Genomic DNA, 9,461 nt, shown 5'->3' with positions numbered 1-9,461 from the left:
TGGGAGACAGCAATAAGAGGAAAGAGCCTATGTAAAAATGAAGAAAAGAAGGGTAAAAATCTTTCTAGTTTCTTAATTCAGAGTGAAAGTTTGGGAGCAAACGTGGAAGTCAATCAGAGCTGGATTTGTCCTGATGGTAATTGCAGCTTTTATACGATCATTTAAATTGTCTGTCAAATGAAAATATTTCTGTATAATGAGCATGCTATTAAAAACACCCCTGCCAAAGTGAGGGCAGACACTGTCACCATATCTATGAGGGACTGGCACAGATTCACAGCCACCACTGGGCCCGGTGAACACCAGAGCACAACGCCTGAGCCTTCCGCAGCCCTCCACAGCAGGCTGGGCAGGTATTCCGAGTGAGTACCATGATTTAATTTGAAAAAAAAGAATCAACTTCCAGTCTCTCACTTCTGATGTACTCATTATACAGCTAAATCTCCTGAACTGGATAGGTTTTGTCCTGCTGGTCCCCTCTTTCCTGCTGCCCACTTCTTGGTGGGGTGCTTTTGTTCCTTCTTAGAGATAAAATTAAATCTATGAAAGTGACCAAAATCAGTAAGGTGTTCTTACAAAACCCACATTTTAACTTTGAATTTTGCCTTTGTTAAAAATCTCTCAGCAGATAGAGGGAAGTGAAACATAAAATTACCAAGCTGAAGCTAATCCCTTTTGGTTTGGCTCAGTATTTCCTCTAAATTCCTTGTTTCATTTGATTTGAAAATGTTCCCAAACTCAAAGTTAAACTTTAAGCTCACCTGAGTACTTGCTGGTATGTTTAAACATGCTTTCTCTCTGTATGTTACACAACAATGCTATTAGCTCCCAAAGGAGTTCAAACAATAAAATTGCAATAATAGTATAAGGACATTCTAAAATTTTTTTTTATTATTTTTTTTTATTATTTTTTTTTTTGTGTGAAGAAATGTACTATCAGTATAGATGTTGTTAAGGACACAAATATTTCCTGGCTACACATTATGGGTGTGCTCTTGCCTAATTTAAAATTATGGGATTTGAACATTGACTTCATTCTCTGTAGTATTACATTCATAATCAGCACATGCGTTTAATTAAATAATGAAAGTTATTGAAAGAAATAATCTCCCATCAAGATCCTCATGAGTTGGGCTGTATCCTAAACCAGCCTTGTGAAATAGAGCTTTTGGCAAATACCATATGCTTACATCATTACATAATCTACTATGTTATTCTAAAGTTAACTTTAAAATGCAGATTCTTTAATGATAATGAACCAAATCCAATCCTGACATACAATAATTTATCTTGGTAACAGAATACATTTCTTTATCTTTAAAAATGTATCAGAATAGGTATTGTTCATAAAATGTAACACAATCTAAACCACATCTGAGAAACATCTCATATTTAATGACATTAAGTAGAAAGCCACTACAAGATTTTAGAACTGCTCTAATTCTTCAAGGAGATGTAGAAGACAGATTTTACACACTCAAGGTAAAGTGACCAGGTTTTCCAAATTGACAAATATTTCTGTGTTCAAGCCCCTAGACATGGGGAAAATAAGATGATGACATCTAGACACAGCTCTTCAAGACTAAGCATGTCAGGCAAATCGCCACTATAAACGACATCAGTCTGAGGTTTTGCCAAAGACCTCCACTTTGGTAGTTACAGAAAGCTAGGACACAAGTTCCCAAGTCTGCAAACACTTGTGTATGCAATTGATTTCATTACCAAACCATTCTAAAATGCCTCTCCTTTCTTTCCTCTTGACACATGGTTAATGTTATGCCAAGAAAATATAGATTGATACGGAATCTCATGTTTTTCTGTATTTTCTGGCATTTTATGGAAGTTTTACGAAGATGGTTTCTCGTTTTAAAGTGCTTTCCTCTCTCACACATGTTGGGAAAAAAATAATTGAGGAAAAATCTTTGAGTTAATTTGAAAACAAAGTGCCATAAATGCAAGTAAGCAAGTAGAAAAGAAAGGGCTTTTCTTGTCAAAATTGCTGTTCCACTCCTTGGAGGCAGTCCTTACAGCTGCATTACCTTAAGCAGTAGCATTCTGAGATGCTTTCAGAAAAAGGAGAAATCTGAATGTGATGGTTTTCTTTCAGTGCACAGGAGTTCACCAAGAGTATTACTTGTGCAAATGGCAACTGCAGAGCCGTGTCATGACCTGCAAGGATGAGCACAATTGCAAAGGCCAGGCTGCAAATGCTCCTGGCACTCAGCATCACCTAACTTAGGCAATTGTTTAATTTTAGGCATCTGATTATCTCTGGTGAAGCTTATGTCCTCCAGAAGTAGGCTGAATCAGAACTGTGTTTGCTCATGCATGCTCACACGCGTGTTAGCACAGTCACACCCTTCCCCTGCTCACCAGGTGCACACATAGCTGGAGGCAGGATTTGTTCCTGTGCTTTTAAATAGGCAGATTTTGTATTTTCAATGATCTGGATGCTATGCCCTTTGTAAATACAAACAGCAAACTGAGGGGGGAAAGAAAAAGGCCGCACCTGCATTACAGGAATCAGACTTAAAAGAGACTTTAGAAACGTTCAAGCAGATAGTCCAAAAATAATCCTGGAAATATAAAAATCCGAGTGATTTCACTACAAAACAAAAGCAACGTGTCTGCAGGTGAAATAAAGGGGTGGTGGTGTTGGAATTAATTTAAAATTTACTAAAAACTTGTTAAGAAACAGTTATGCATTTTAACTAAGTGTGCAATAGCAGTGAACATATAAATATTATACGTAGTGATTTCTTCACTTTGTAAATATTTTAATTTTGAGTATCATCAGGTTTGTTTTCAGTTATGCAAAAAAATCTACTGTTCCAAAGTGGCACATTTATGGTACTGGGTCTGGATATTGTCACTATGCTTTTGCCTGAAACAGTTCATGCTGAGCTATGCTAGAAAAGTTCTCTACAGCATGTGATGGAAAACCTTTGCTGCTGCAGTGTGAGCTCAGTGAAAGCACCAAGGACTACTGCACTTGTGTCATTTGCAGGGACGTGAACACAAAGACTATTCAGCTTTCCACCCCTGAAATGATTTCTTGGCTTTGTATGTTCAGAGGTACGCATTCAGGGATTTAACGTATTTCAACACCACTAGGAAAGGAGGCAAGGTTCAGGTGGGGAGCAGTGAGATCCATACCATCTCCTCCCCCACCTTCTGGAAGGTGAGGTGCCCCCTCCAGTTAAGCTGATGTAAATCTTGGCTGCTATGAGCCCACCCTCCTCCTTGGTTTCTGACCTCGTCCTTTTGCAGCACTAGCACTCACATTACTGCATAGCAGATGGATTTGAAGAGCTAATCTATCTGTAAACTAATCTTTGTTCTTTTGAGTGATTAATTTTTGCTGGATTCCTGAACTTCATGTACCAGTTTCCCACGTGATCACCAAGGCTCTGGGACTGGCACAAAAAGGACACAGAGCCATGGCAATCCAGACTTCAGATGCACTAACTCCATAAATATTTTCCTCCATTTTCAATAATTACACTTGATGCATTCACCATTTGGATTTTAGAGTGACCCAGTTTTGGTTTTCATTTACAAGCAGAAAGACTAACAAGGAGGAAAACGTCATCAAGTTAAACAAAAGACTTCCATTTGCTCAGAAATCACCTGTCATCCACTGTGCAATAGGTCAAAACACCTTTGGTTATGATCTGTTTCCATACAAATGGAGAACTGCCCAGAGTAGCTTAGTGGGTAGAGATTAGGACTTCTAACTGCAGACTTCTATTCCTGGCTTTGCAAGGGACTTTTGCAACCACCAGTCACAGGCTGGAATTTCTTCCAGTAACATTGCTGACCTTCTTACAAACAAACAGAAAGTTCTTATTTAGTTTTCAGAATCGATGGGCTTAGTTAATAAATGGCTAGATAATAAAATGCAGTGATGATCAAATCTTTGGAATCGAGAGTTTTAAGTAGCAATTCTGATATTTAGCCTGGTTTCCAGAGAGGCAAAAAACACCATGGGCATTTTTCTCAAAATCCCAGTCTGCAGTCAACACTGTCTCCCTGCCCACTGCGTGCTTTTTGAGCCTAGGAAAGACAGTGAAAGACAGATTGTGTCAGAGTGACTTGAAGGGACAAAGTAGTAACAGGAAAATGTGCCTCAGGCACAACCCCTTCCCTGAGCTGCCCCTGGCATTTGCAGCCAGGCTGCCTTCCAGTGAATAAGGGTCTACAGGAAATACAGCTACACATTACCCCAACGGGCTGTTGAACTATAATTTTCCCCTTGGATCACTGGTTTGTGGGTGGGTTCACCTAAGGCTCTTATTTTGTTTATCAACCTCCAAGGAGACTCAGACTCAGCTATTCTGAGTCCCCATTGCAAGGTCCTGTGACAGGAGGGTACCTGATACCCACCACTACAAAGCTCAGTTCTAGAGATCTTTGTCTTGTGTGTTCTTAAGCATTAAATTAATTCCTTTCCGCTGTCTTGCTCCTTCTGAAATCATTTACTCATGAGTAAGCTCCGCTAAGTCAGAAGCCTCTGGAGTCTCACAACGATATTTGCATTTTATATCTGCTCCCAAAGGTGTGAATGACTGCAGCAGAGGACAAAGAGTAAATCCTCTGATGGTACCATATAGCTGTGGTACCATGCAGTAGAGTGTGGTTCTGCAGCAATGCACAGTAGATTCGTGTATGATTCTGCACTTTTAGAAAATGTGGTTAGATCCAGATTTACAGAGGTATTAAAATGTATCTTTTTCTTGTTGAAATTAAGTATAAATTGGATACATAAGTCTATGGACTTCATGTTGCTAGCTGTAGTTATGATAAATAACTTCTTAGGTTCTGAACAGAAGTCACAATGAAACCCATAAAACTGAAGTGGACACCTTAGTGTGTTGAGATGCACTACTGCCAATGCACAGAAATCATAAATCATCCTGTGTTTTCATTCCTCATGTTTACACTTGAAAGTTTAACTTCAACATAGCCTTGCAATTCATTTTTCTAACTCTCTGTATTCTTGGAAATGCGATAGGGTTTTCTCATCAGCTTCCTATCTCAAAACACGTCAGGGCTGGAAAGCATGTGCCAATACACTCCCCGGTGCGTTCCAGTTCTCTTACTGAACAGATCACCCTCAAACACTCTCCTTCACCCTTTTGAATTGTTTTTTCCAGTGCCGTCAGCTTTCTAAAATGTGTCACACCATCTTATGCCAGACTGAAGAGGATCAGCTCCTTTTGGACTCAGGAGAGAGAAGTTAGGAAAACCTATAAAGAAACCAGGGTGGTGAATAAGAAGCTCATAGTTTCTTTTTCACCCATAACTGCTTCTTAAAGGTGTTTCAAGCCTCTGAGAAGCTGTTTATGGTGCAAACATATCATTGCAAGCATGATGAAAGGAGTATTGGACAATTATCAAAGCCTCAGTGCAGTGTCACTGTCTCATAAAACTAACCTAAAATAACATGGCATCAGCATGGTCAAAATGGAAAGGAAACATCTGTTTCTCCTTTTTATGTGTGTGACAATCCATTTGTTAGCTTTAGAATAGCACAGGCTCTCCCACTGATAACAGCCTAGGCGCTGGCTGTCCAGCCCAGGCAGGTGCACAGCGAACTCAGGAGCAGACTAAGAACAGATAACATGAGGGGCTGTCCTTAGGATGTACTCCGGATTTAAATCTTTTTCATCATCACTTTCTTTCAAAACCTTTAAGGCAGATTCTTCCAAGTCTGATGTGGCTGTACAGGTGCACAATGACTGACTGATCACTAACTGATGTCCAGCAAGCAGTACAGTCCAATTGCAGCCATGCTTTTCCCTGGGTGTGGCTGGCACTGTGTCTTCCTTTTCGAACTATTGCTGAGTATAAATTGAAATAAAGGTTATTGAAGTAAATTGACAGATTTCCAGAGACTTCAAAGAAATGAGATCACATCAGTCATGAAGTTCAACAGAGACAAGTGCTGAATTCTGCACCTGGGATAGGACAACATTGGATGTATGGACAGACTGGAGAACAAGAAGTTGGAGACCAGTGCTGAAGAAAGGGATCTGGGGGTCTTGGTTGATGGCAAACTGAATTCGAGTCAGCAGTGCCCTGGCAGCCAGGAGGGCCAAGTATGTCCTGGGGGGCATCAGGCACAGCATCACAGCTGGGCAAGGCAGGGGATTGTCCTGCTCTGCTCTGCACTGGGGCAGCCTCACCTCAAGTGAGGCAATTTTGGGTGCCCCAGTGTAACGAAAATATAAAACTGCTAGAGAGCATCCAAAGGAGGGCAATGAAGATGTTGAAGGGCCTCATGAGGGGAAGCCGTGTGAGGAGTGGCTGAGGTCAGTTGGTCTGTTCAGCTTGGAAAAGAGGAGACTAAGGGGACACCTCATTACAGTTACAACTTCTTCTCAAGGGGAAAGCCCTCAATCACACATCTGTGTTTCCACGGAATCAACCTATAGTTAGGTTTGATGTCTTTACCACTGGTGCTGGCAAGTCCATAGGAAAGAGGAGACAGATAAATTGTGAAAGTGCTGAAGACTAGCAGAAGGCTGGCTAACTGGTTTTTTTTAAACATTTTGTTCTGATGTACAGCTTTGTACACATCATGGTGACATCCAAGGCCTAAAACAAATACACACAATATTGAATTTTCCTTACAAAATGTTTTGATGTAAGGTCTGACATTTTTCCCATGGTAAATCATGAAACTGGGCAGTGTTTCTTACAGTTCCTTGTACTTCACTCATGAAAAGCATTCATTGGTTTAAATGGTATGATTAAGGGGAGCAGACTTGGGGCCAAAAAAGGAAGCAGGCAAAGGGAAAATAGATGTCTCCAGTAACTTCTATTGGAATATGGAGCCTTTCACTTAAAATCTGGTTTAAATCAGTTGCTGCTGAAACTTGTTACCAGAAAAAAAGATGGATCCTTTGCTGCATGCCCCAGCATTGAGACTTGCAGTCTCTCAGCAACTCCATGAGTGTACATTGCACAGGCAGTATTGCTCAGTGACTCAGTTTCTCAGCACCTCTGAAAGATGAGGTCATCATCTGCTTTGCAAACCTTGTGAAGGAGAAACCCCAACCTGTGCAGTTTAGTACCCTGTAGGAAGCACATATGAGGGGAGAGAGCTACTTGACAGTCTATATAAACGGAGGTCATTTACTTGAATTACATGTGGATAGACATTTAAAGCACAGTCAGCACTGACACCATGATAGTGCAATATGAGCTAAATTTGTCCACTACTACACAGCCTGTGGGGGGGATCTCGGGACAAGCCTAGGGATGACCATATCTTGACCTCTCAGGGTTAGGCTTTAGCATCAGTTAGGCACTGACACCTGATGGTGGGTGCTCAGCTGTTGGGAATGAGGAGGGAGGCTGTGCCTGCACACTACTGGTACTCACTTGGCCTCAAAACGCCGAGGTGCAAAGATAAGATCTACGAAGGGTCCCCTCCTGGCTTTCCCCATGTGGGGAGTGACAGCCATCCCTCCTGCTCCGGGGGTTGGGGGCACCTGGCCGGAAGGGACGAGGGGAAGAAAGGAGGGGAGGGGGAGCGAGAGAAGGAGCCCCCCCCCCCCCTTTCCCCCACCGCACACCCGGGCTCCTGCGATGTGGTGAGTCACAGGCAGGTCAGGACCGCGCCGGAGGGGCGGAGGGAGCGCGGGGACCGGCTGATTTACCGCTGGGAGCCGCCACCAGCGCGGCGGAGGCGCCTGAGGGAAGGGCGCGGAGAGCCGCCCCGCAGCCCAGGTGCCGTGCGGGAGGGAGGGACGCCCCTGCCCGCCAGGGCGCGCAGCCCCTGCCGCCCCCAGGTAGGGACAGCAGCGCGGGGCCGGGGCTGGGGGGAGCCCGAGCCCGCGGGGCGGAGGGGAGCGGCAGAGCGGCGCGGGGCCGCGGAGGTGCGTCGGGCTGCGCCCCGCCCGCCCGGGCTGGGCCGGCTGCCGGGCCAGGACCGCGGAGCCAGCCCGGCCCGCCGGGGTGCAGCGCTCGCCCCTCCGGCGGTGGGGCCGGCGCGCAGCCCGCTCCGCTCCGGTAAGGACCGGCACCCGCGGGGGGACGCGGGGAGCGAGATGAGCCGGGAGCGGAGGAGGACGGGCAGCGGCACGGTGCTGCGCCGTGCCCCGCCCGGGAACTTCGCGGGAGCGCGGCATCGCCCGCGGCCGCCGCCGCTGCTCTCCCGGGGCGGGCCGGGCGCCGCGGGGCAGGTGATGGCGGTGCGGGACTGCCGGCTCGCCCCTGCCCCCGCCGGCTCCGCAGGGCGCTGGGACCCGGCTGCGCCCGCCACGCCGCGGGCGGGGTAGGGCAGGGCGGGCAGCGCTTCCCGGGATGCTGCCGGCAGCGGCCCCTTGGCCGCAGCCTGAGCCGCTGCCCCTCCCGCCCCTTCCCGCTCTGCGGGCGCGGCAGGAGCGCGCCGCGGGGCAGTGTCCGGCAGTGCAGCCTGGAAGTTCCAACTCGGAGACCGTGGTGGACTCCGCGTTTGTGGTGGACTCCGCGTTTGTGGTGGCCAGTCCGACCGCCTTCCGTGCGGCGCAGGGTGAGCCCGCGGGATTCCCCAAGTTGGGGATGTGTACTTTATGGTTGCGCGGCGTTCACAGTTTTCCTTGCGGTATGGGTTTTTTTATTGGTGGTTTTTTGTTTGTTTGCTTGTTTTGAAATTTTTTGGTGGATTTTTTTTTGACCGGGGGGGGGGGGGGGGGAGGGTTTCATTTTTTAAAGCAGAATTTGCTTCGAACGGTAAACAAATCGCAAAGAGCTCCTATAATGGCATTCCACTACTGTTTCCATGTCAGCATTAAATTATGTGGTCTTGGGCTTTATAAATACTGAATGCATTCCTTAGAAATTGGAAATTTTGCACCTACACCAATAGGGATTAATAATCAAATACCACTGTTGTTTAACAAACTGTGCGTTTGTAACCTGTGGGAGGTTTATTCAAGCTGCGGTGCATGCTTTTCCCGAAGAACCTGTGCCCTGTGTGGTAGTTTATTTGCCTTCATCCCACAGGTGCTTTTTTCATTGTCCAGCTGCAAAAAGGGGACGATGTCTCCTTTTTGTTGTCGTTTTATTTTAGATCTGAGAGGTTTGGATTCGTAATCAGGCAAGATAAAGTGTCTCACATGTTTCTCAGAGAGCTGGTTAAATGTTTACGGATCATACACTGCAAGAGCAAAAAGCTAGCCTTTGGCAGGAGCTGCATGTTGAAAACAAAGTAACTTGGAGAATGACTGTATCGCTTGTTCTTTGTGTCCTAATCTTTCTTCAGCACTGTATGATTCTCTTTCTGTCTTCTAATACAAACTGAATCATTTGGAAACCGGGATATTTTGTAAAACATTCATCTTGCTATTTACAGAAGAGAGCGTCAACTTCTGTGCCTTTTTGGTGGGGAGGGTATGAATTGTCTTTATTATACTATAAGAGTTTTCTATTTTTTCACCTTTTTTTTTTTCTTTTTTTCCTTTTTTCCTCCC

General features: G+C 45.1%; 1 protein-coding gene across 1 annotated transcript in view; it reads left to right on the top strand.

Moving 5' to 3' along the window:
- Positions 1-7,937: 7,937 nt before the first annotated feature.
- MET (MET proto-oncogene, receptor tyrosine kinase) overlaps positions 7,938-9,461 on the top strand; it is a 90,474-nt gene continuing 88,950 nt past the window's right edge. The window contains exon 1 of the mRNA XM_066183051.1: positions 7,938-8,019. The gene's annotated coding sequence lies outside the window, so the exon portion shown is untranslated. The remainder of the gene's footprint in view (positions 8,020-9,461) is intronic.

Source organism: Chamaea fasciata, unplaced genomic scaffold, assembly GCF_029207755.1.
Source record: "Chamaea fasciata isolate MVZ Bird 193981 ecotype frontalis unplaced genomic scaffold, bChaFas1.0.hap1 SCAF_5, whole genome shotgun sequence".
Taxonomy (NCBI): Eukaryota; Metazoa; Chordata; class Aves; order Passeriformes; family Sylviidae; genus Chamaea; species Chamaea fasciata.
This window is presented reverse-complemented; position numbering and strand designations above follow the sequence as displayed.